Genomic DNA, 25272 nt, shown 5'->3' with positions numbered 1-25272 from the left:
AGACTCCTGCGGCTGAAACCCTGGAGAGCCACTGCTGCCAGTCCGTGTAGACAGCACTGAGGCAAATGGACCATTAGTTTTACCGTATTTTTTGCTCTGTAAGACGCACCAGACCACAAGACACACCTAGTTTTTGGAGGAGGAAAACAAGAAAAAAAATATTCTGAATCTCAGAAGCCAGAACAGCAAGAGGGATCGCTGCGCAGTGAAAGCGGCAATCCCTCTTGCTGTTCTGGCTTCTGGGAAAGCTGCACAGCCTGCATTCGCTCCACAAGACGCACACACATTTCCCCTTACTTTTTAGGTGGGGAAAAGTGAGTCTTATAGAGCAAAAAATACGGTACTTTGCTTCTTGTGTTTCTATTGCACAAGGACATGTTGGTCTCCAAGGGCAGCTCTTAAAGCCACAGAGCTCAGTGTATCTTGGGGAGTCTTCCTTGGTGGGTGATGCCCTGGTTTGGGGCCTGGAAACCGGAGTTTATACCCAGTCCCATTTCCTCCTTCCTGACCCTTCTAGGCTGTGAGGACTTTGGTGCAGGTTCTCCTTTCCAGTTTGCCTGGCAGTATCCAGATCTGCTTGGTGGCAGTGAGTGGCAAAAGATGCCCCGTTTTGCAGACTGGATTTTGGCTTCAGCAGTTGGGTTTCATTCCGAGGGCCTTGGCAATTCTCCTCCATTCCAAGGCCTTCCTGCATCCGACAATCAATTGTTGTCGGATGCAGGAGGGACTGAGGTTCAGCTTGCTTGTCTTTGATTGGTATTCTGCCAGTGGGAACGCGTCCGCCAACGTCCACATTAGCAGGCAGCCTGCGATGGTGAGTTCCAGGAATGTAGCAAGCAATCTCTCTCGTGCTGAAGATAAGTAGATCTTAATTAAATGGCAGGCTGCAGGAACAAGGTTGTTTAATAGCAGAGAGAGAGCTTCTGCCAATTCCTTCTCCCAGGACCTCCATTCCTGTGAAGAAGGCAAATCTCTCCTGGGAGCTTTCCCATGTGACCTTTAGCAAAGTGGGTCTCTTTTGATCCCTGAAAATTAGCCCGGCGCAGGACTGGGCTTCTGAGTTAAGCTTCCAGCTTCTCAAGCCCCCAAGACTCACCTAGTGCTACAGCCGCTGTCCCCAAATTATTGAAACAGGTTGGAACTGGAAATCTTGGGAGGAAGTGATCATGTCCTCTTTGGTTTCATGATACAGAGGCAAGGGAAAGCTGCGTGTAGTTGGACACACACTGCGGACTTGAAGAAAGCCAATTTCAAAAAGCTTAAGGAACTACTGGGTGAATTCCCATGATCAGAAATACTTAGAAAGAAGGGGGTCCAAGTTGGATGGGAGTTTCTTGGAAGGTGAAATATTGAAGACACAAACATAGACAATTTCAACCACAAAGAAAACAGGATCTAAAGAAACCAGTATGGCGGCATAAGGAGCTTACAGATGAGCTGAGATTTAAGAAGGGCATGTATAAGAAAGGGAAGAAAAGGGAAATCACAAATAAAGAGTATAAACAAGTAGGCAATAGTTGCAGGGAGAACAACAAGCAGGTCAAAGCTCAGAATGTGCTCAGGCTTGCAAAAGAGGTTAAAAATAATAACCAAAGATTTGTTCAGCTATGTTTGAAGCAAGAGGGAGAACAAGCAAGTAGCAGTTCCTCTGCACAGAGAAGACAAAGAAATGCTCCCGGGTGACAGAGAGAAAGCGGAACTGCTCAACACCTACTTTGTCTTCACCCAAAAGGAACGTGATGCCCAGCCTGGTGGTAACAGAATCAGTGATGTAAGGAGGGAGCTGCAGCCCAAGATAGGAAAAGAGGTAGTAAGGGAACACCTAGCTACTTTAAATGAATTCAAATCTCCAGAGTTTGATGAGCTGCACCCAAGGATGCTAAAGGAGCTTGCAGATCTAATCTCAGAGCCTCTGTCTATCATTCTTCGAGAATTCTTGGAAAGCAGGTGAGGTCCCTACAGATTGGAGGTGGGCAAATGGTGAAAGGGGTGGGGGGAGTCCTAGATAACAACCAACCAGTCAGCTCAACATTGATACCAGGAAAGGTCCTAGAAAGATCGGTTTGAGCCTTTAGAAAATGATGCTGTGATTAAGATCCAGCATAGTTTTCTCAAAAACAAGTCATGTCAGATGAATCTAGTTTCTTTTCCCGATAGAGTTGCAAGCTTGGTGGATCAGGGGAATGCTGTGAACATAGTGTATCTTGATTTCAGTAAGGCTTTTGACAAATCCCCCCGTGATATTCTTGCAAAGAAGCTAGTAAAATGTGGGCTAGACAAGGTAACTGTTGGGTGGATTTGTAGCTGGATGACTGATTTGAACCCAAAGAGTACTCATTAATGGTTCCTTGTCATACTGGGAAAAAGTGACAAGTGCGGTGCCGCAGGGTTCTGTCCTGGGCCCGTTGTTGTTCAACGTCCTTAAAACAACTTGAACAAAGGGCCCAAACTAACAAAATGAATGTCAATAGGGACAAATGTAAGGAAGAATTGTTGCACCGATATAAGATGGGGGACAGCTGGTTTGCCAGTAGTACTGTATGTGTCAAAAGGATCGAGGGTTCTTAGTAGACCACAAACTTAACACGAGTCAACCATGTGATGCAGCGGGGGGGGGGGACCACTATTGCTATTCTAAGAAACATCAACAGAAATCTAGTGTTCAGATCAAGGGAAATCATAGTCCAACTCTCTTCTGCCTTGGTCAGACCACACCTGGAATACTGTATCCAGTTCTGGGCTCCACAGTTTAAGAAGGATGTTGACAAGCTGGAATGTGGGCAGAGAAGGGCGACCAAGATGACCAAGGGTCTGGAGACAAAGCCTTATGAGGAACGGTTGAAGGAGTTGGGTATGTTTTGTCTGGAGAAGAGGAGACTTCAAATATCTCAAGGACTGCCCCATGGAAGATGAAGTAAGCTTGTTTACTCCTCCTCGGGAGGCGAGGACCAAAACAATGGCTTCAAGTTACCAGAACGGAAGTTTTGACTAAACATCAGGAATTATCTTCTGACAGTGAGAGCTGTTCAACAGGGGAAGGGACTCCGTTGGTGGACTCTTCTTCCTTGGAGGTTTTTAAGCAGAGGTTGGAGAGGGAGAGATGAGGGAAGCCAGCTTCTTTTTGAGGCTGGCAGGTGAAACCCATTTCTCTATCTTGCATCCCATCAGGTGTTGCATGGGAACAGACTGTAAACTTTTTTTAAAAAAGATATTTATTAAAAGTTTAATAGTTACAAAAAGAAAGAAGAAAAAAAGTTAAAAGTTCACAAGACATCAAAAATAAGAAAAAAACACAATAAAAAACAATACAACAAAACAACAAGAAAAGCAAAAACATTCAAAAAACACATCCAATATCTCTCTGTCTCTACTTTTCATTTACTTGTATCATCAACCTCCTCACACCTCCCTTTTTTGTATTCTTGTTCAATTAGCTATTTCAGCAAATCCTTTCCATCTTTCTCAATTTTTGTTCTATAATTTATCTTAACACAATCTGGCCTTAAATTTTACACTTTGGCCCATTAACAATCTATTTTTACTTAGTTCCTTATAACATTTCTGCTAAAGCCATGTAACTTCATTCCAGCATCCTCCTAACATTCATTAATTTTACAATATTTCTGTAAATATACTTTGAATTTTTTCCAATCTTCTTCCACCAACTCTTCTCCCTGGTCTCGGATTCTGCCAGTCATTTCCGCCAATTCCATGTAGTCCATCAGCTTCATCTGCCATTCTTCCAGAGTGGGTAGCTCTTGTGTCTTCCAGTGATGAGTATTCTTGCTGCTGTTGTAGCATACATGAAAAAAGTTCTATCCTTCTTTGGCACCAATTGGCCGACGATGCCCAGGAGAAAGGCCTCTGGTTTCTTCAGGAAGGTATATTTAAATACCTTTTTCATTTCATTATAAATCATCTCCCAGAAGTTCTTAATCCTTGGGCATGTCCACCAAAGGTGAAAGAATGTACCTTCAGTCTCCTTACATTTCCAACATTTGTTATCAGGCAAATGGTAGATTTTTGCAAGCTTGACTGGTGTTATGTACCACCTATAGATCATTTTCATTAGATTCTCTCTTAAGGCATTACATGCCGTAAACTTCATATCTGTGGTCCATAACTGGGGAACAGACTGTAAACCTACAGCCCGGGAGGCCCTCCTGCCGCCTCTCCCAGGTGACTCTGTTGGCTGGGGGCTGTTCTCTGGCTCCATGTCGTCGTCTGGGCATTTGCACCTGCTCTGCACTTTTGCCCAGCAGAACAAGACAGCAAATGGCAGAATCATTCCATGCCGATGAGGATTACTTGACTTTTGCCACCACTAAGGAAGCCTTACAGTGGTGCCTCGCAAGACGAAATTACCGTATTTTTCGCCCCGTAAGACGCACTTTTTCCCCTCCAAAAATGAAGGGGAAATGTGCCTGCGTCTTATGGGGCGAATGCAGGCTTTCGCTGAAGCCTGGAGAGCGAGGGGGGTCGGTGCGCACCGACCCCTCTCCCTCTCCAGGCTTCAGGAAGCTCTGCGCAACCCTCGGGAGACCGGCTCCGAGGGTTGCGCAGAGCTGCCTGCAGTCCTGGGACCAGCGCAGCTCTGCGCGGCCACCGGGAGCCGGGGGCGAAGCTCCGCCCCGCTCCCGGTGGCCGCGCAGAGCTGCCTGCCGTCCTGGGACCAGCGCAGCTCTGCGCCGCCATCCGGAGCGGGGCGCTAAGCTCCGCCCCGCTCCCGGTGGCCGCGCAGAGCTGCCTGCCATCCCGGGATCAGCACAGCTCTGCCCATCGCCAGCCCCACAAGCTCGGGGGACAGCGGGGAGGCAGAGCGTGCCTTCCCACTGTTCCCCGACCTGGTTCTTCCAGCCCCGCACCTGGGGGGGGGAATATTTTTTTTCTTTATTTCCCCCCCCCAAAAAAACTAGGTGCGTCCTATGGGCCGGAGCGTCCTATGCGGCGCAAAATACGGCAATCCGTTCCGTGAGTCTCTTCGTCTTGCGGTTTTTTCGTCTTGCGAAGCACGGCTATTAGCGGCTTAGCGGCTATTAATGGCTTAGCGGCTTTAAGAAAAAGGAAACAAACTCGCAAGAACTCGCAAGACGTTTCGTCTTGCGAAGCAAGCTCATAGGGAAATTCGTCTTGCGGAACGACTCAAAAAATGGAAAAATCTTTCGTCTAGCGAGTTTTTTGTCTTGCGAGGCATTCGTCTTGTGGGGCACCACTGTACTTCTTAGCCTTATGACTAGCGCTGGGCGATACCTGGTTTTCAACTTCGTGATATATCGCCAGCTAAACACCACAATATACTGATATCTGAAATAAGATGGAGCTACGTAGAGACGGAAGTGGTAATGTCCTGGCAACTGCTACTAAGTTAGCTGTCTAAATCACCACGTACTGATGAAATAATCACTTTCATCAGCAGGCAAGCCAAAATGCATCCAAACAGGACTTTGGTTTGGGGCTTGAATACCAAATGGTATTCAGGTCCAGGACAATCCAAAATACAGTGATGAGTCATAGTGAATGCAAACAATCTGGGAACATATTGAACAGCAACAAAAAAATCTAAATTTGATGCATGTCATTATATGAAAATTAACTCAATGATAGCATGCTTCAACTAAACCATTAAAGATTTCTGGAGAATATATTAAGGTGCTATGCAGTTTTAGGGGCAAATTTAAAATTTACAAGAGAAGATTTAGTAAAAGTACTAATTAAACTTGCATACGATTAACAATATAATCTGTTTTCTACAAGTTTAAGAGTAATTCATGTAATTTACTAGTCAAGTTGCATCTCCTTCCCCACTCAGAGAGCCAACTGCAATTCTATGCATGAGTAAGCCCCACTCAGTTAAGCTAAACTCACTTCTACTTTCCTGGGATTAAGCCCCATTGAATCCAGTAGTCCATAGTTAATACCATTTCCATTTCAACTGTGTGTATTCTCCTTCTTGCACTCTGGGACTCCCTTGTTTTAAGAGCAAGCTATAGTCAAGCAATGTAGAGGAGATCACAGAATTGTAGTGTTGGAAGGGACCCTGAGAGTTATCTAGTCCAACCCCCTGGTGAATCAACATTCTGTTATGGCGACTGCAACCTAAGTTTAAGGTGCCGTCTGTGGCCTAACTGATATATCTGACAGGTATTGCACTTGACGGCAGAGCTTGCGTCACTTTGCCTTTTGAGAGGGTGAAATAAAGATCTTTTTGTATGCCGTTGTGTCACTAGACATGCAGCTTGTAACTGGTTAACTGCTATGCTTGTGGTTTTTATGTTTTGTTTTTCTCAATAAGAACTATATCTGTTTTTTTAATGTGGGTGGAAGGGTGTCTGAGGCATTGGGAGATAGATGAGCTGAGGAAACCAGGTGGCAAAATAGTTTTGTGCTTCCTTGTAGTGACAGAAAATGTTTTTCCCCCCGGTGCTGAAAGAATTTTAATATTTTGCTGGAAGCCGCCCAGAGGGGCTGGGTATAAATAATAAATTACTATTATTATTATAATGCTGAAGACCAGATGACCTGCAGCTCCATCAGGAAGGCTCTTCCGTCGCGAAAAATGCTGTGCGAGAGAGAGCACGTGAAGCGGCACGTGTTTCTGGAGGCAGGACAGAGTCCCACGCACTGGACCATGTCAGAACGGCCTCTCAATTGGCAGAAACGAAAATAATTTTCTGCTTGTAAAAAGGTTGTCCTGAGGACTCTCCAATTACACACACGTCCAGTCCTTCAAAGCAATTGTTCTTTTTCCAAGCCCTCCAGAGACAGTGGCTTGCGTCCAGCACTAATAACATTCTCGGACTAGACCCATGGAAATGAATGCATGTGGCTAGTTTAGGTCCATTAATTTTAATGGAAAGAACTCAGGTGGATACAACCCCCCCATGCTTCTATGTGGGAAACTGGTCGCGTTTGAAGTGGCCGTGAGTGGCGGCACAGAGAGCAACAGCGATGGTTTGGTGTTTTTTTGTAGGAAAGTCCACTAGCAAGGACATCTTCCTGGCTGGCTGCTGGTGGGCCCCTCAGCCTCCTCTAAGAAGTGGGTCGTGTGCTGGGGGTCATTCCTTTGTGTCAAATGGGCCTGCCCTGGGTGCTGAGAGTACCTGGCTCCCTCTGAGAAGCCTACCACCTAATTCCTTGTGGACTGCTCAGGAGAGGGCAAAGCTTGCTGTCAGTTCCTGGCTCGAATCCTGCCATCGCCCTTAGGACGCTTGCTGGGGACCATTTCACAAGCGACATTCTCTGCCACGGCATAAGAGCCTCCTGCTCCTCTGGGGTCCCTTTTGGTAAGGGTGCAACGTTTGGGGGCTTGTCTGCCAGGCCGCCTTCTCTGCAAAGCGAACGCCGCAGCCTCGTACGCTTCAAGACTCAGAGCAGTTGCCCTTTCGCATCTAGCTTGTTTGCATTGGGGCGGGCAGGCCAGACCCTTCCCCAGCAGAGGCAGCGTGCAAGAGGAGTTGGTCCAAAGTCCACAAGGCTCTGAATGTCTGGTTCCTTCAGAGCAACTGCCAGATTGCCCCATCGGGAGAGGAGAGCATTCTTGCCACTCTGGTTCTGTTTGCAGGTTTCCCACGGGCATCTGTGAAAATGGCCCTTGGCTTTAGTTGTGATTCCTGCATTGCAAGGGGTTGGCCTAGATGGCCCTTGGGGTCCCCTTCCAGTTCTATGTTTCTGTCTGGTTGGCCACTGCGATAACCGGATGCCGGACTAGGCGGGCTACTGGCCTGATTCAGTAGGCTCCTCTTAGGTCCTTCTGGTTCCCCTGCACAGTGGTTCTGCGTCCTTCCAGAGCCAAGCAGCGATTTCTTTTTTAGCAGCACTTTGGTCTGTGTAACAGAGGAGGAGCATTTGTTTAAAGCCCTAAACGGCCTCGGTCCGGTATATCTGAAGGAGCGTCTCCACCTCCATAATTCTGCCCGGACACTGAGGTCCAGCGCTGAGGGCCTTCTGGCGGTTCCCTCACTGCGAGAAGTGAGGTTACAGGGAACCAGGCAGAGGGCCTTCTTGGTAGTGGCACCTGCCCTGTGGAACGCCCTCCCACCAGATGTCAAAGAGAACAACAACTACCAGACTTTTAGAAGACATCTGAAGGCAGCGCCCTGTTTAGGGAGGCTTTTAATCTTTAACAGACCACTGTAATTTAATACAGTGGTGCCTCGCAAGACGAAAAGAATCCGTTCTGTGATTCTCTTCGTCTAGCGGTTTTTTCATCTTGCGAAGCAAGCCCATTGACAGATTAGCGTATTAGCGGCTTTTAGCGGCTTATCTGCTGATCGGATCAGCTGATAAGCGGCTTAGCGGCTTAGAAAAAGGGGGGGGAGGAAAAAACCCCAGCAGGAACTCGCAAGACATTGTCGTCTTGCGAAGCAAGCCCATAGGAAATTCGTTTTGCGAAGCACCTCCAAAACGGAAAACTCTTTCGTCCAGCGAGTTTTCCGTCTTGCGAGGCATTCGTCTTGTGGGGCACCACTGTACAGTGGTACCTCGGGTTACATACACTTCAGGTTACAGACTCGGCTAACGGAGCTCCGGAACGAATTAAGTACTTACCTCGAGGTACCACTGTACTTTGTTGGAAGCCGCCCAGAGTGGCTGGGGAAACCCAGCCAGATGGGCAGGGTATAAATAAATTATTATTATTATCATATTTTTTTTGTAACTGCTTTTATTTGCGTTTCTAATACGCAACAACCAATAACAACAGCAATAAAGAGAAGAAAGGAAAAATCAAGGAAGGGTATGAGGAGAAAGTAGTAGCATTGCAAAAACAGCACCCTAGTTCCAGACAGGTGTCTTTCCTAAGTACGTTATCCAAGAATGTTTTTCCCTGGGAGTTCCTTTGCCTCCGTGTTCAATAAATGGATGTCAAACTTTCAAAAATGTCTACTTCCTGTTCTAATTTAAAGGAGTGTCAGTTCAGTGCTGAGTTGGTGGTGTGTGAAACTCAGCCAGATGGGCGGGGTATAAATAATAAATTATTATTATTACCATATTTTTTGCTCTATAACACTCACTTTTTCCCTCCTAAAAAGTAAGGGGAAATGTGTGTGTGCGTCTTATGGAGTGAATGCAGGCTGCGCAGCTATCCCAGAAGCCAGAACAGCAAGAGGGATCGCTGTGTAGCGATCCCTCTTGATGTTCTGGCTTATGGGATTCAGAATATTTTTTTTCTTGTTTTCCTCCTCAAAAAACTAGGTGCGTCTTATGGAGCGAAAAATACGGGGTATTGCTGTGTTTCCCCCCAAAATACGTCCAATATCAGCAGAAGCTCAGGTTGCCTTGTGGAACCTTTTGGCAGCAAACCAAGCGGCCGCATGAAGCAGCCCAGTTGCTGCTGCGTCTCAGCACCTTGGGACTTCCTTGTGTTGGCTGAGATAAATGAAGGTCTTCATTATGTCCCCACCCTCCTCCAGCTGCCTGCATTCAGAAAACCAAAACAGTGATTGAGCGGAAGCAGGTTTTCAGCTTGTAAAGGTGTCTTCCAGGTCGGGAGGGAGGAAGAGTTGTTCAGTAGATGGCAACTCGCGGCGTGTCTCCAAAGACAACCAATTTTGTGGGGCACCTTAAAGACATAACCAGCGCCTTTGCCATGATATCAGCTCTCAGAAGTCCCACTTTGTCAGGCGGCCAGCTGCAAGGGGTCTTATCTTATCCTGAGTTTTTATAGCTGTGGGTGTTTGGAGAGGCAGGCGGAAGGAGGGACTGAAAGGCAGATAGCACAGGCTGTGATAGAATTAAGTTGTTGGCTGTTGGCCATTCATAAAACTCCTGTTGAGGATCACCCAGACATCTTGGCGTTTGGCCAGCTGTGAGAGACCCCACTTGCTTGCTGTTTCCCTGCGACCCACTTGCGCAGGCAGATCCCTTACTGCCGGGGCCAAAACCCAGCCGGCTCCTTTCCGGGATGCAGCGATCTAGTTGCCGACCTTTGCGCTCAAGAGGTCTGGGCTCGGTCTCGCGATCTTTTGCCCTCTTTCCCCGAGCAAGAGGCGTTGTTTGCAAGGAAGTCCTCCTCCTTCAGGGAGGTGAGTCAGGATCTGTGCTTTCCCTGGGAGCTGCTGCCTGAGCCAAAGCCCACCCCAGATCTCGGCTTCTGCAAGAAGAAGGTGGTGACTGTAAACATAGGAATGCCCTTGCCCTGGCCTTGGCAGGTGGCCCACAGGACCCATTCATGGTTTTTGCCAGGGCAGTGGGGATTGTGGCTGGGATGAATCACCCTCTTCCTATCAGGGGCTGAAACATCTGGATTAGCAGCCTGAGGACTCCCTTCATCGGAGACCCGCACGGTGCTGTGATTATTTATTTAAGCTATTTTTGTCTACTGCTTTTCTACCTTGCTGAGCAGGTTATGTTAAAATAAGCTTAAAACCGTGTAATGCAACAAAGGAAAGCTGCAAGGATTTTTCCTTTGGAAGGCCCAGTCTCTGCTTCCTGCAGGTGACTCCTGAGTAGCCCTGCTGTGGGGTGGGGGTTGATCCAGGGGGTTGGCTCAGCAGCTTCTCAGAGCAGGCCGCAAGGCTCCCGCTGCAGTTGCTGCTACCTCGCGTTTTATCCGATGGCTGCTTGCTCCCCTGCAGCGCATCTGCGCAGATGTGGCTCTTCCAGGGATTTACAGGCCGGCTGACTTACTGTGACTGGTGGGGTTCCTGTGCTGCGCATTGCAGGGGAGGGGCAAATGGGATGTGGAACTGCAACCTGGCAGGCAATAGGGCGGCCAGCACCCTTCCTTTGGGGTTGTTTGGATCCCATAGGACGCTCTATCTTTTATTTTGCCTTTGTAGCATTAATAGCAACAAACGGTGACCTCATGAGGCTTGGCTTATTGCGTAAGTGTGAAATAATAATAATAATAATAATTTATTATTTGTACCCCGCCCCTCTGGCTGGGTTTCCCCAGCCACTCTGGGCGGCTTCCATAGAAACCAAAAAACACTAAAATATCATACATTAAAAACTTCCCTGAACAGGGCTGCCTTAAGATGTCTTCTGAATGTCAGGTAGTTGTTTATCATTTTGACATCTGATGGGAGGGCGTTCCACAGGGCGGGCGCCACTACCGAAAAGGCCCTCTGCCTGGTTCCCTATAGCTTTGCTTCTCGCAATGAGGGAACCGCCAGAAGGCCCTCAGCGTCCGGGCAGAACGATGGGGGTGGAGACGCTCCTTCAGGTATACTGGGCCGAAGCCGTTTAGGGCTTTAAAGGTCAACACCTGCACTTTGAATTGTGCTCGGAAACGTACTGGGAGCCAATGTAGGTCTTTCAAAACCGGTGTTATGTGGTCTCGGCAGCCACTCCCAGTCACCAGTCTAGCTGCCACATTCTGGATTAGCTGTAGTTTCCGAGTCACCTTCAAAGGTAGCCCCACGTAGAGCGCATTGCAGTAGTCCAAGCAGGAGATAACCAGAGCATGCACCACTCTGGCGAGACAGTCCGCGGGCAGGTAGGGTCTTAGCCTGCGTACCAGGTGGAGTTGGTAGACAGCTGCCCTGGATACAGAATTGACCTGCGCCTCCATGGACAGCTGTGAGTCCAAAATGACTCCCAGGCTACGCACCTGGTCCTTCAGGGGCACAGTTACCCTATTCAGGACATTGAGTCTTTTGAGTGAAAGACTCAATGAGTGACAATGACACATAGCTGCGATTCCTGCCTTTCTGGGGGTTGGACTAGATGACCCGTGGGGTCCCTTCCAACCCTACACATGCCTCTCTCCTTTGTCATAAACTTTCTGCACCAATTGGGGCCCCACCAAGGGCACATTGCAATGTGATCCACGCGACGGTCACTTCCAGACTGGATTATTGTAACTCGGGCAACGTGGGGCTGCCCTTGAGACTGACCCAGAAACTCCACCGGTGCATAATGCCATGGCGAGAATCCTTACGGGGTCCTCGCCGCGGGATTACATTCACCCGGTGCTTTACCAACTGCACTGGCTCCCGGTGGAGTACAGGATCAGGTTTAAGGTGCTGGTTTTGACCTTTAAAGTCCTATAAGGCCTAGGACCCTCGTACCTACAGGACCACCTCTCCTGGTATGTCCCACAGAGGACCTTACAGTCTTAAAACAAAAACACCTTGGAGGTCTCGGGCCACAGGGAGGTTAGGCTGGCCTCAACCAGAGCCAGGGCCTTTTCCGCTGTGGCCCCGATCTGGTGGAATGCTCTGTCACAAGAGACTGGGGCCCTGTGGGACTTGACATCTTTCCGCAGGGCCTGCAAGACGGAGCTGTTCCACCAGGCCTTTGGCCAAGGCACAGTCTGACCCCCTCCTTTGGTAATCCTCACAGAACTCTAGCCCAATAGTTGCCATTAATTTAATTTTATTTTAAAATGAATTGATTTTAGAATGCTGTGTTACTTTTATTGTTGTTAGCCTCTCTGAGCCCGGCTTCGGCTGGGGAGGGCGGGATATAAAATTATTATTATTATTATTATTATTATTATTATTATTATTATTATCTGGTTGGGAGGTTACCAGAGCATGGGGTGCCAACTTGAATAAATTTTGGGGGGTGCACTCATGTGAGCCATGCCACACATAATTGATCACATGACGCGATGCATGCGCACCATATGGCAATGCCCATTAACCGGGTAATTAACCGGGTGGCGCTGTCAGTTAAACCACAGAGCCTAGGACTTGCCGATCAGAAGGTTGGTGGTTCGAATCCCAGCGACAGGGTGAGCTCCCGTTGCTCGGTCCCTGCTCCTGCCCACCCAGCAGTTCGAAAGCACATCAAAGTGCAAGTAGATAAATAGGTACCGCTCCGGCGGGAAGGTAAACGGCGTTTCCATGCGCTGCTCTGGTTCGCCAGAAGCAGTTTAGCCTTGCTGGTCACATGACCTGGAAGCTGTACGCCGGCTCCCTTGGCTAGTAAAGCGAGATGAGCGCTGCAACCCCAGAGTCGGCTGCGACTGGACCTAATGGTCAGGGGTCCCTTTACCTTTTTTTTTACCCATTAACCGGGGGGGGGCAGCCCCCTCACATCTTTTATTGGAGGAGGGAAGCTCCCTCTGCCCCTAGGAGTTGGCTCCTATGACTACCATGGCCAGGCTATCTCTGCCCAGGAGTGGCCCTAGCTGGCCAGAGGCTCTTGTTCTGAGGAGCGCTCCCAGGCGATGTTTGTGCTCCTTGAGGAGGGGGCAGCACAGTCCCACCTAGAGGAAGTTGATCGCTGAATTCCTGAACCGGAGGCCTACCTGCCTGCCTGCCTCCAAAGCCACCACTTGGTTGGGGCTCAGTTTCGGTGTCTTGGCTCTCATCCAGCTCATTGCAGCAGCCAGGCAGAGAGAGGCCCAGCACCTGCCCAGACTCACCTGACTCAGGTAACACAGGGAAATGGCGTCAGGTGACAGTTGCCTGCGGCTTGGCTCCCGCAGTGGGCAACCCCCGGGCAGCAGGTGCCTTTTCAGGCCTGTGTCTGAATAGCCAGTTTGGTGGTTGTGTTGGGGAAACTAGTGGGTCTCCCCCGAGGATTTTGCTTGTGATCTGAAGGTGTCCTTAGCTGGGAGGGCAGAAGGTGTGTGGGTTGTGCTTCTCAGGCTTGGTGTGTGACTGTTTGTTTTGCAGAGACTTTGGACTCCCGCGGCAGGAGGAGAGGGCCTCTGTGCCCGCCTTGCTCATACTCTCGTGCAGCCCAGCCGGCCGTGTGGTGGGGGCTGCATGCAGATGCTTGAAGCTGAGTGGGGGGGGGGGTGAGAGAAGCTTTTCTCTTCTGCAGGGCTGCTCTGCTGGGATTACATTTGCTCTTCAGATTGGGGGGCGCTGGATTCCTGCTGCTCACCATCCTTGTAGCGCTTCTTTGCTTACCACTCTTTTTGAGGATCTTTCCTGGAATTGTAGAGTTGGAAGGGACCCCATAGCATCATCTAGCCCAACCCCCTGCAGTACAGGAATCGCAGCTGAAGCATCGCTGGCAAGTGGACATCCTTTTTTTGTCATCTCACTGTGTGCCCTTTCTGTGTCGCTTCGAATCTGTGTCCCTTGAATCTGAAGGAGCTCCAGAGGCCTGGTTCTGTGCATTTGTGCTAATAATAATAGTAATAGTAATAATAATAATAATAATAATACTACAGTCATACCTCCGGTTACAGATGCTTCAGGTTGCGTTTTTTCAGGTTACGGACTCTCTGAAACCTGGAAGTACCGGAACGGGTTACTTCTGGGTTTCGGAGTTCGTGCATGCGCAGAAGTGCTAAATTGCGCTTTACGCATACATAGAAGGCGCCGAATTGCAACCCACGCGTGCGCACACATGCCGCTGTGGGTTGTGAACGTGCATCCCACACGGATCATGTTCACAACTCGAGCGTCCATAATAATAATAATAATAATAATAATAATAATAATAATAATATGCTGCCCATCTGACCGGTTTGCCCAACTACTCTGGGTGGTCTAGATGACTGAGGTTGCAACTGCCAGCCCAAAACAAGGACGCCTCTTGAGACGGTGTCAGTGGCAATGCCTTCACCTTGCCGCAGACCTAGCATCCTGCAACGGTGGTTCAGTGGCCGGCAAGCTGCTCTCCGTGGAATTTGGAGCGTGCGACACAGCGTCCAAAGTTACTGGGTCTAATTTTAAACTTCTTGGCCTGGAAGCTCTCCCTTTAAATGTTTCATGGCACTCTCCTGAAATATTTTAATAGGAAACTTTTCTGTTTCTCGAAGAGCGCAGTTTATTTTTATGCCGGATATGAAAATAAGCCTGCAGGAAGCCTTTACCCAGGGATGCCAGGGTGGGCACAATGGGCCCTTATCTTCATACAATGCCTGCCTTGTCGGAAGGCACCCCCCTGAGGGTTGTGACAGTTGGAGGAATCTGCCCCCATGGGACGCTTCTGCTACTCAATGGCCCTCCTGTCTGTCTGGAAGAAGGGTCTGAGCTTACTGTGGGCAGGGGCTGGCCTGTTGTGGCAAGAGGAAGTTTTCTGCAGGACTGAGGCTTTGTCGGGGACCCCAGTGCCCTTTTCCCGAGTGCACATTTGCTGAAAGCTGTTCTTCGCCATCCTGGCTCACTTTGCTCAATGGGTTTCTGCGTTCTCTCTCTTTTTTTATGGCTTGAAATCACTGCAACGTCAGGTGAACAAGCAGATAAACATATTAACACCCTGTTCTTATGATCTTTTTCTCTCTTTCCACTTTCCCAGACTTCCATGTTCTTGTCATGTCCCCTCTTTTTCACCTTTTTTCTCAACAAGAAAGCTGCAAACATCATGCCCTCTTCTCAGAGCGAAGTTGCTCCAGCCCCTTGGTCGTTCTGGTAGCCTCTTTTCTGAGCTTCTTCCAAGCTCTGCAGTGCCCTTTTTCAGATGAGGCAGCCAGAACTCTATGCAGTGGTGTTTGTGCCATAGCGATGTATAATGGACAGCTTCACCTTCCGTTTCCTAATGATCCCCATCATGGAACTGGCCTTTTTCTTTTCTTTTTTCTTTTTAAATTCTTTTTATTAAGTTTCATGTACATAACCAAAAGAAAAAAGAAAAACAAATCAACAATCACAAAAAAGAAAAGAATAAGTAATTTACAAGTGTTTAAACATAGCAAAATGGTCTTATCCGTTTCCATTACAGTTATTTATCTTCGCATTTATTTCTTTATAGTTTTAAGCACTTCAATCATTCCTCTGCCCTCTACCGACCTCCATCCCACCCGCTTTCAGGCTTCTTAATATACATAGTTTGTTTTTCCTGCAGCTCGTACTTGTCAATGATTTGCACATCGTAAGATTTATATCGAACCTGCTATAGTTTTTAGGTTTTTATAATTCCCTTCAATATATATCATAAATTTACTCCAGTCGTTAATAAACTTTGTATTTTTTTGGTTTCTGATTTTCTGTGTCATTTTTGCAAGGTTAACAAATTCAAATAATTTTGTTTGCCAGTCTCTAATTGATGGGGTGTTTTGATTCTTCCAGTTTTGGGCAATTAGTAAGGAACTGGCCTTTTTCATGGCTTCTGCACGTGGAGTTGACGTCTTCCTCAAGCTCTCCACTCCTACCCCAAGGCCTCATTCCTCTTCAGTCACAGCCAGGTCAGATCCCATGAGCGTATGTGCGAAATTCAGATCTTTTTGCCCTTGTTTACATTGAATTGCATTTGCCTTTTTGCTGCTTGCTCTCCCAATTTGGAGAGGCCTTTCTGGAGCTCTCCACAATCCTCCCCCCCCCCCCAATCCCCCTGAATCAGAGCCAGGCTTGATTCTCTGTGGTGCGTGCTCAAGGGAGGGAATAACTTGACCGATAATTCCTTGAGTGAGTGAGCAATTGGATAAAGAACTCAGGTTTAATAAATAGCCTTCTTTGCAAAGGAGGTTGGTGTGCCGTGCCCACAAGAGCTGCTTGTGAGCTTGGAAGTCCTTTGTCTTTGGCAGTGTCTCAGAGCAGGGCAACAGTTCCACTGAAGGGAACTGATAATTGCGTTGGCTTTGGGCTGAATTGCCACCTCGCTTCTCAGCTTTAAAGTTTACTTGGGGCTTAGTAGGAATCTGTGAGATGGAGTCTTCAAAGCCAGCTTTTCAGGACAGAGAAGCTCCACTTCTCCCCTCCATCCGCTGTATCACTTGTGTGCCAAACACTTACCTGTTTGGCCATTATTGAAGATTTGCTGGGGGGGGCAATGTTAGAAACTCAGATATATACGCTAGGTGCCAAACGGATCCCTTAAACCAAGGTTTCATTTGCCAAAGCAAAATGTCTAGTTGCCTGATGGGCTGACTGTGATTGATTCTCCATTAAACATCTGGCTAGTTCAGATTATAAACTTGAGCTAAGTTAAGAGCTTTAAGAACTGAAAGAGGAAAATCATTTGATTCGGGGACAGTCCACATACATATTTTGCCTACCCCGACCTCTTTTTCTTAATGGTGACTTCTCTTGCTCAGGCTGCGCAGAAGAAGCAAATCCTTCCGATTGTGCGGATGAAATATAACTCATAGCATTCTACAGGAAGGGGTCTGAGTGTGTGAAAACAGTCCCGATTCAAGGATCCCCACATGGGGGAAATGTCAGGCTCCACCCTGGTGCCCAAGCAGCTTAACTTGGTTGCAAGTGGCCAATAAAAAGGTAAAGGGACCCCTGACCATTAGGTCCAGTCGTGACTGCCTCTGGGGTAGTGGCGCTCATCTTGCTTTATTGGCCGAGGGAGCCGGCGTACAGCTTCCGGGTCATGTGGCCAGCAGGACTAAGCCGCTTCTGGCAAACCAGAGCGGCGCACGGAAACGCCATTTACCTTCCTGCCGGAGTGGTGCCTATTTATCTACTTGCACTTTGATGTGCTTTCGAACTGCTAGGTTGGCAGATGCAAACTGGGGCCTGGCCAGTTTTGAACACTGCTGTCTTCCAGTTGCTGTAGGACTTCAGCTCACATAATCCCTGACCCTGTGCTGACTGCAGCTGATGGGAGTTGTAGTCCAGCAACAGCTGGAGGGCACTCGGTCGGTTTAAGTGCCTGTTGTGGTCTGTTCATTTGTATCCTGCAAGACAGAGCTGTTCCACCAGGCCTTTGGCCAAGGCACAGTCTGACTCCCTCCTCTGGTAACCCTCATAGAACTCTAGCCCAATGGTTGCCATTAATTTGATTCTGAACTGATTTTAGAATTCTTTGTTACTTTTATTTTTGTTAGCTGCTCTGAGCCCGGCTTCGGCTGGGGAGGGCGGGATATAAATAAATTATTATTATTATTATTATTATTTATTATCCTCAAACTGCCATGCCAGGATGGCCTGGGCTGCTGGGAGGCCCTTAACCCAACAGTGGCTGCGCTTGAAAGCCCCACCTGGGACTCAGAGATGGAGGCCAGCTGAGAGCCCTACAAGGTTGTCCATAGATGGCAAGACTCCCCAGCGCTGGGAAATTCAGCCATGCCCTGGCGTTTACAAGAGCCGAGGTAAAATGCCCTGCAGCCTGTTTGCAGGATCATCTCCCTCCCGTGCTCCATGCTGGGCCAGCGGAAAAGAAGCAGATGGCTTTTTGAGAAGGTGCCCTCTCCCGCAAGGAGCTCAACCTGGGGAGAAAACAGCAAAGACCTGATGAAGAGAGCACAGCAGAGGTTATATTTTCTGAGAATCCTCCGGAAAAACAATCTCTCAAAGGACCTGTTGATGGCATTTTACCATTGTACTGTGGATAGTTTATTAACTTATGGTCTCTGTGTGTGGTTTGGGAGCTGCACGGCCAGGGGAAAAACAATGCTGTCCAGGGTTGAAAGACTGTGGAGAGAATAATTGGGTGCACTCTTCCCACCTTGGATCAAATCTACCCTTCCAGGTGCCATAAGAAAGCTGCAGAGATAGCGCAGGATAGTGCGCAACCCGGAAATGATCTCTTTCAGCTTCTGCCTTCTGGAAGAAGGTCCAGGGTTATAAAGACCAGGACTAGCCGCCTGAGAAACAGTTTCTATCCAAATGCGATTTGGGTTTTAAACGCACTGTAAGGAGTCTCTATGGGAGTATATTGTATTTTTAAAATGGGGTATCAGAGTTTTTAGGGGGCTAACTAGGTTGGGATAGCTGGGATAGCAGGCTTGTTGGTTTTGAATGTCTTATGTAGATCCCCCCCCCCCCATTTTGTTGTTCTGTATGGGACAATGACAATAAAGATTATCATATCGTATCGTAAGGGGGCAATGCAATGAATGGAAGCTTCCAGCCAATGATGGAATTGTCTTTGGGAATCTGGCCCTCTTCCTTCTTCCTCTCCCTCCCTGTTTCTTCTTCTTCCTCCTCTCCTTCCTTCCTCCTATCCTTCCTCCCTTGCTGCCTTTTGCAGACATTAAGCTTTGCCTGTGAGGTGGCTGCGGGATTTTTCTATCTCCAGCAAATCTCTCTCCCCCCCCCTTTTGATGCAGCGGCGTAATTCTTTGCCTTTTCAAATCCTGGAACACCCCCCACTCCCGGTTTGTGTGCCGCATGTACACGAAGAGCCGCTCGTTCCCTCGTAATAAAAAATTAATGCCCCCATAAATCTTTGATGCCTGCTCCAGTTTGCGTCGGGGATGTTTCTGGCAGGCCGCCCTGCCTGCAGTTTCCCACCGCTCTTCATTAACTGCTCCCCTCGCCGCCTCTTCCCCTCCAGTCATAGATTTGTTAAATTGCCTCCCTTTGCTGCCGCTTCCAGCCGACAGCCAGGCAGCTACTGGTAGGAGGTGGTCTTGGAGCAGAGGAAGGCTTTTCCGAGGAGGCCGGGGCCTGGCTTGCGGGCCCAGGGTGGGGGCCGCGGAAGTAGGGGGCGAAAGTCCGGCAAGGGGATAAGCCTCTGAATGCAGAAAATCTCAGGCAGACAAAAATACTGGCACAACTCCTGGGAGGAGCTGGGAAGCACCGGCGAAGGAAGCAGCCATTCGAAACTCCCATTGTTCCAGGCGCATTTTGCGACGGGGAATTTCATTTGCGCGAGCAGTTTCTGAGCTCTGGGTACAGTACTGAGCCTAAGATTTCAGATTACAGTCGTACCTTGGGTTAAATGTGCTTCAGGTTGAGCGTTTTGAGGTTACGCTCCACAGCGACCCAGAAGTAATGGGACACGTTACTTCCGGGTTTCGCTGCTCGCGCATGCACAGACACTCAAAATGACATCATGTGCGGAAGCGGCGAAACACGACCCGCACACGCGCAGTCGTGTCTTACGTTCTACTCAGGATGCGAACAGGGCTCCAGAACGGATCCTGTTCGCATCCAGAGGTACCACTGTAAAAATGACCTTTTTCTGCCTATCGACTTCCAGCCACTCTCTGAAGACTGGAGAAGGGACCCTCGTAATAATATTGGGGGGGGGGGTGTGAAAGGAAAGATGGCTTTGTTTTTTGCAGTCTTCAGATGACGACTAGACCATGTGAAAAATGAACGTAAGATTTTAGCTACAGTTCATTCGTCTTCAGCTTTGTTTTCTTGCTATTTAAAAAAGTGTGCCTAGACACTCCCTTGCGGTGACACCTATAACCTAGGTTTTGGGTGCTGTTTAGCTCCTAGCTTTCATATCTCAGTTTCTAGCACTGGATGGAAGGTGCCACCTTGCGTAGCTCCCAGTTCTTCCTAATGTTGAGTCGGAATCGCCTTTTTTGCCATGTGAATCCCTCGGATCGGGTCCTCCCCTTTGGAGCAGCAGAAAGCAAGCTTTCTCCATCTTCCAGGGGACAGCCCTTGAGATATTTGAAGATGGCCATCATGTCCTTCCTCCGTCTGCTCCTCATCAGGCTTGGCTTCCAGGTCCTCCTCCATCCTGGCCGCCCTCTTCTGCCCACCTTCCAGCCTGTCAATACCCGTTGGAGTGAGTCATTCCTCTGCTCCTCCACATGCAGCTGCTGGGTGACCTTGGGCCAGTCACACTTCTCTGAAGTCTCTCAGCCCCACTCACCTCACAGAGTGTTTGTTGTGGGGGAGGAAGGGAAAGGAGAATGTTAGCCGCTTTGAGACTCCTGAAGGGGAGTGAAAGGCGGGATATCAAATCCAAACTCTTCTTTTTCTTCTTCTTCATTTTGCCTCGGAACAGAAATGAAAGCAAATGAAACCAAACACGTAGAAACACTAATGGACCTAAAAAGTCCGCATGCAACGATGCTGCCATTGACAGGGCATACTTGCCCCTTGCTGGCTGCAGGAAGGGGCTGCGTTCAGGGACTTCAAGGGCAAAGTGGCACCTGAGCCACCTAGGCACGGGGACACGGCGTCGCACGTGCCAGGGACTTTGTCTTGGCAGCCGAAGGTGGAATGTGGTGAGGCAGAGAGACACACACACACACACACACACCCTGGGCCCTGCCTGCTTTCCAGGCACAGTCAAGGGAACAGCTGCCTCCTCAGGATCCTCAAATTATTTTCCATCCCATTTCTATGCCGCTTTTGAGGGTCTGAGTGTCTCCCTTGGTGTGATTCCTTCACCCTGCAAGGCACTGTAATAAACGAAAACCTGCCCTTTTTCCCACAAGAGCCCTTATAGAGTCCTTTGTAGGTTCTCCATCAGTCGGAGGACAAAAACAGAGGCCAACCAGAGAATATTGAGAAGCAAAGCAGCTTGTAAGCCTGATCTTTATTGAACTGTTGCAACAGGGTGCCCCCTTCACACACAGGAAAAGGAGGGGGACCCAGAACCAAGGCCCTTATATAGACATTTTAAATTGCCCACCTTGGAGTCAAAGACCACCCCCAGAAACATCATACAGAAAGGGCGGTCTACAGCAGAAATCGGAGTGTGTTGTTTACCTCCTGTCTGGCAGGTCACCTGTTAATGGTCACTTGATTGGATACCCTGGGGAGCCTGGCCAGTCTTTTGTAATGATAAATACATAATTCCTGAGCCAGCTCACAGGCTCACCCTATTCATACACAGACATACCCTTAAGACAGGATTTGTGAAGGAAAAGACAATGGGGAGGCTTTTCCATTTGACCTTGCAGAAAAAACACCTGGTCAGCCTGGGAGTCAAAATGGCTCCATGGTTGCTCCCCTGTGCAGCTTCAGGCATGTGGCCTATATATCTATGTACGCGTTTGCCTGGTATATTTATGAACCTTTATTATATACATAAGACCTTAATTTGTTTATTTCAGCACGTTCTGTGTGTTGGTGCAAACCCACCTTTCGTGGGGGCTGCTGTGGGCCAGAGACTGAGTTGTGGGGCGGATCTTGGCCCAGCCAGTACTGAAGTTGCGGGAGGCTGGAAGGGGCTGGTGGCGTAGGGCCTGCAGGATCCCAGCGCAGGCAGATGTGCAGAGGGTGAAGCTGGAGGTGCGAGCTCTGTCTGCTTTGGCAAGACCTTGGGCCTTGCTGTGGGTTCCTGAGCTGCTTCCTCCCTGTGGGCTGCTCCTTTCTGGTGCTGCGTCAGCCGCCCTCTGGGCTTGACCGGCCTCCCACTTGGGAGCGCTCAGAGGCCTGGCACCGCCACTGGTCAGCAGCCAGCCAGCGCTGGCCTTTTGTCTGCCTCTCCCCAACCGCAGCCCAGCTCCTGGCTGGCAGCGTGGGAATCGCAGAGCCGAGCCTTTCCTGGGCATTGGGACTGTCTCTCGCTGGTGAGGCCGGCCAGGAGGCAGCAGCAGCAGGACAAAGCCCCTTTCTGGGCACCTGGCAAGGCCAGTCGCCATGACCTCTGCGGCCCCTGCAACAACCACGCTCTCCTCCACCTCCTTCCAGGGAGAAGAAGCCTTGCAGGTGCCGAATCAATCTTTGACATTTTGTAAAGGATCGGGTAGGGAAACGGACTGAAACGAGGCCGGTCATCGCAGGTGCAAATTCCTGGCAGCTTAGGGGAGGCAGCAGCAGTCCTTGAAGGGGCTATCGGCTTAGTGCCCCTGTTCTGCTGGTGGTTACTATTGATATATCTTTATTCATACCCCGCCAAGGCAGCCTTGTTCCCCTTCTGCAGGCTGTGGGGCCAGTTTTGCATGCCTTCCTGGTTTGCGGCTGTTGAGCCTTTCCTCCTGAGCTCTCTGGCCCTTCTTCTTTCCTTTCCTTTAATCCTTCGCTTATTTCAATCCACTCCTTGGCCAGGGAAGTTAATCTGCTACCTTCAACAGCTGCCTCAAAAGCCAGCTGTGTCTTCTCTCCCCTCCTCGAAAAAGCTTTTGCTCCTTCCTTTTGCCGCTGCCCTTTCCCCTCCCTCGCTCTCTCTCCTCTCCCATAGCTGCCCAGCCCCAGAGTGTTATGTTCTGGCTCCGTGGAATTTCCTTTGGCTTCCAGTGGCTGCCAAGCCAAGGAGAGCCGCCCCCCCTCCCACCAGCCAGTTTCCATGAGCTCTGCTTGGAGTGGGGATTTGTGCTTCCTGAGCATGGAGACGCTGTCCCTGGAGCCCAGTAGCGATGCGGTGGCCCCGGGAGTTCGCCCGTGGGAAGGAAGCCGCATCGTGCAGACTGGGGGGATCCCAGAGGGAATCTGTGGGTGCCCCTTCGGCGGAGGAGCAGACGGAGAGGCTCAAGTTTCCTAATACTTATTACAGTGGTACTTCGGGTTACAGACGCTTCAGGTTACAGACTCCGCTAACCCAGAAATAGTACCTCGGGTTAAATACTTTGCTTCAGGATGAGAACAGAAATCATGCAGTGGTGGCGCGGCGGCAGTGGGAGGCCCCGTTAGCTAAAGTGGTACCTCAGGTTAAGAACGGACCTCCAGAACGAATTAAGTTCTTAACCCAAGGCACCACTTTATACTGACATTTCAGGATCAGAAATATATACAGTGGTACCTCGAGTTAGACGCTTCAGGTTACAGGCTCCACTAACCCAGAAAACCCTTGTGTTAAGAACTTTGCTTCAGGATGAGAACAGAAAGGAGGCCCCATTAGCTAAAGCGGTACCTCAGGTTTAGAACAGTTTCAGGTTAAGAACGGACCTCCGGAACAAATTAAGTTTTTAACCCTAGGTACCACTGTATATATTTCTCCCCAAGCAATTCTTTTGGCACTGGAATCCCAGCTTTCCCAGGGTTCATGGAGCAGCTCTCCAGCATGTGGTGTAGTGGCTAGAGCGTTGGAAATAGGGCCTGGGAGAGACTTGGGTTCAGGAGGAAGCCAGCCACCCTCCCCAACCAAGGGTGCTTTGTCCCCGGCGCAAACTGATGCCTGTGACTTGACCACACTGGCCATCTGCCCCGTCTCCCTTTTTTCCCTTCTCCTGCCTTCCAACCGTGTCTCATTTCCTGGAGGAAATGTCACAGCGGCAAGACATGAGTAATGGGGATGACATACCGTGAGCTTCCTTCTCCTTGCAAGAATCGTGCGGGGAAGACGGGTTTGGAAGGAGCCCAGAGAGGAGGATGAGAAAGCTGATGATGTCGCTCACAAGGAACAGGGTCTCCAGATAAGCAGTTCGGAGGCCAAGTGTGAAGGGGAAAGCCAGGAATTCAGGGCGGGGGTTTGTACTTGTGTCTCTCTTTGCAAGTGCAAACACTTTCAACTTCTTGCTGACCTTCTTAATAGGAGAATGGTCCTTGAGTGCTTGAGAGCGATCACTTTGTGTAGCCTGCTTTTCTGCTTGTTGCAAGAAACCACATGTTGGGTTTGGGCGTTCTAAGGAGGCAAGGAGGTTTCCACAAGGGAGAGGCAGGTTTGTGTCCAGGGGGATTTGTGGCTCTGCGTGCTGCTGTCTCGGCCACTATCCGTGCCCGCCTTGGGCGTCCGTGTTCTTCAGGTGGGCTTTGGCTTGCAGAAGCTAGTTACCAATAGCTCACCTCCAGGGTTTGAAGTTGCCCAGGCGCCAGGTACATTTTGCTATGGGCACATGCCGAATTGCGACCCAGATTTCTGGGTGCCAGCTTAAAAATCTCTGCCTTAGTCCATAGTTAATTCCATTTCCCTTTCTGCTGTGTGTGTTTCTCCATCTGGGATAAGTGAATTGTTGTAAGAGCAAGCTAGATTCAAGCAGTGTAGCTGAGACTGTAGAATCGTAGTGTTGGAAAAGACCCCAGGTCATCTAGTCCAACCCCCTGGTGAATAGACCACAACCTAGGTTTAAGGTGGCATTTGGCACCTAGCTTCTATATCTGAGTTTCTAGCACTGCTTACCTCAGGGGATGGTGTGATTTCCTGTCCCCTGTGGAACCCATGCCTTGCCCCCCTTATCCTTGTTCTGAACCCAGTTTGGCCCGGGTTTGCTTTATTTATTAAATTTACTAGATTCCTTCTCTCGCTGCAGACAACTCGATGCGCCTTTACAGAACCAAAGCAAAACAATAGCAACAAAACCCCCCAACCCATACGGTGGTACCTCTGGATGCGAACAGGATCCCTTCTGGAGCCCCGTTCACATCCTGAAGCGAACGTAACCTGTGCGGGGCGCGATTTGCCGCTTCTGCGCATGCGCGAGATGTCATTTTGAGCATCTACACATGCACGAGTGGCGAAACCCGGAAGTAACACGCTCCATTACTTCCGGGTTGCCGCGGAGCGCAACCCAAAAATACTAATCCCGAAGCTACTTCAACCTGAGGGATGACTGTACATTCATTAAATGTTTTCTTTCTGGGGGGGGGGGAGAAAAAAGAAGAAGAAACCCCTGCTTTAAAAGGCCATAGATTGCTTAGAAGCCGAAATACCTGGCTGAAGAGGAATGTTTCTGCCTGGCACCTAAATATATGTAAGGAACTCTCATACAAAGAAGGAGCTCAGGTGGCGATTGCAGGGTCTGGGTTTAGCCTGGTCCCCTGAGGCGGTCCCTCTGAAGCCCCCTTTCCCACATGTTGTTTTGCCTGCGTCAATTTCTGTGCGGTAGTTCAGTGCGAGAGGATTTGACGGGGGCGAGCTCTTTCCTCTCGGCTTGCCAGTTTTTCCCCCCCTGGCCGACGAGTC

At 49.3% G+C, this 25272-nt stretch overlaps 1 protein-coding gene across 2 annotated transcripts in view; it reads left to right on the top strand.

Annotated features, from left to right (window-relative positions):
• The window catches only part of SIPA1L3 (signal induced proliferation associated 1 like 3), a 110993-nt gene that overhangs the window by 7921 nt on the left and 77800 nt on the right, over positions 1-25272 (top strand). The window contains exon 1 of one of the 2 annotated variants that reach the window (XM_082230943.1): positions 22014-22142. The exons of the other annotated variant lie outside the window; for it this stretch is intronic. The gene's annotated coding sequence lies outside the window, so the exon portion shown is untranslated. Of the gene's footprint in view, positions 1-22013; positions 22143-25272 lie in introns of those variants that run through there. 2 annotated transcript variants of the gene reach the window in all.

The sequence above is a fragment of the Podarcis vaucheri genome, assembly GCF_965113315.1.
Source record: "Podarcis vaucheri genome assembly, chromosome: 7".
In the NCBI taxonomy this organism is placed as follows: domain Eukaryota; kingdom Metazoa; phylum Chordata; class Lepidosauria; order Squamata; family Lacertidae; genus Podarcis; species Podarcis vaucheri.
The sequence above is the reverse complement of the archived record's forward strand: the minus strand, read 5'-3'. Positions and strand labels throughout refer to the sequence as shown.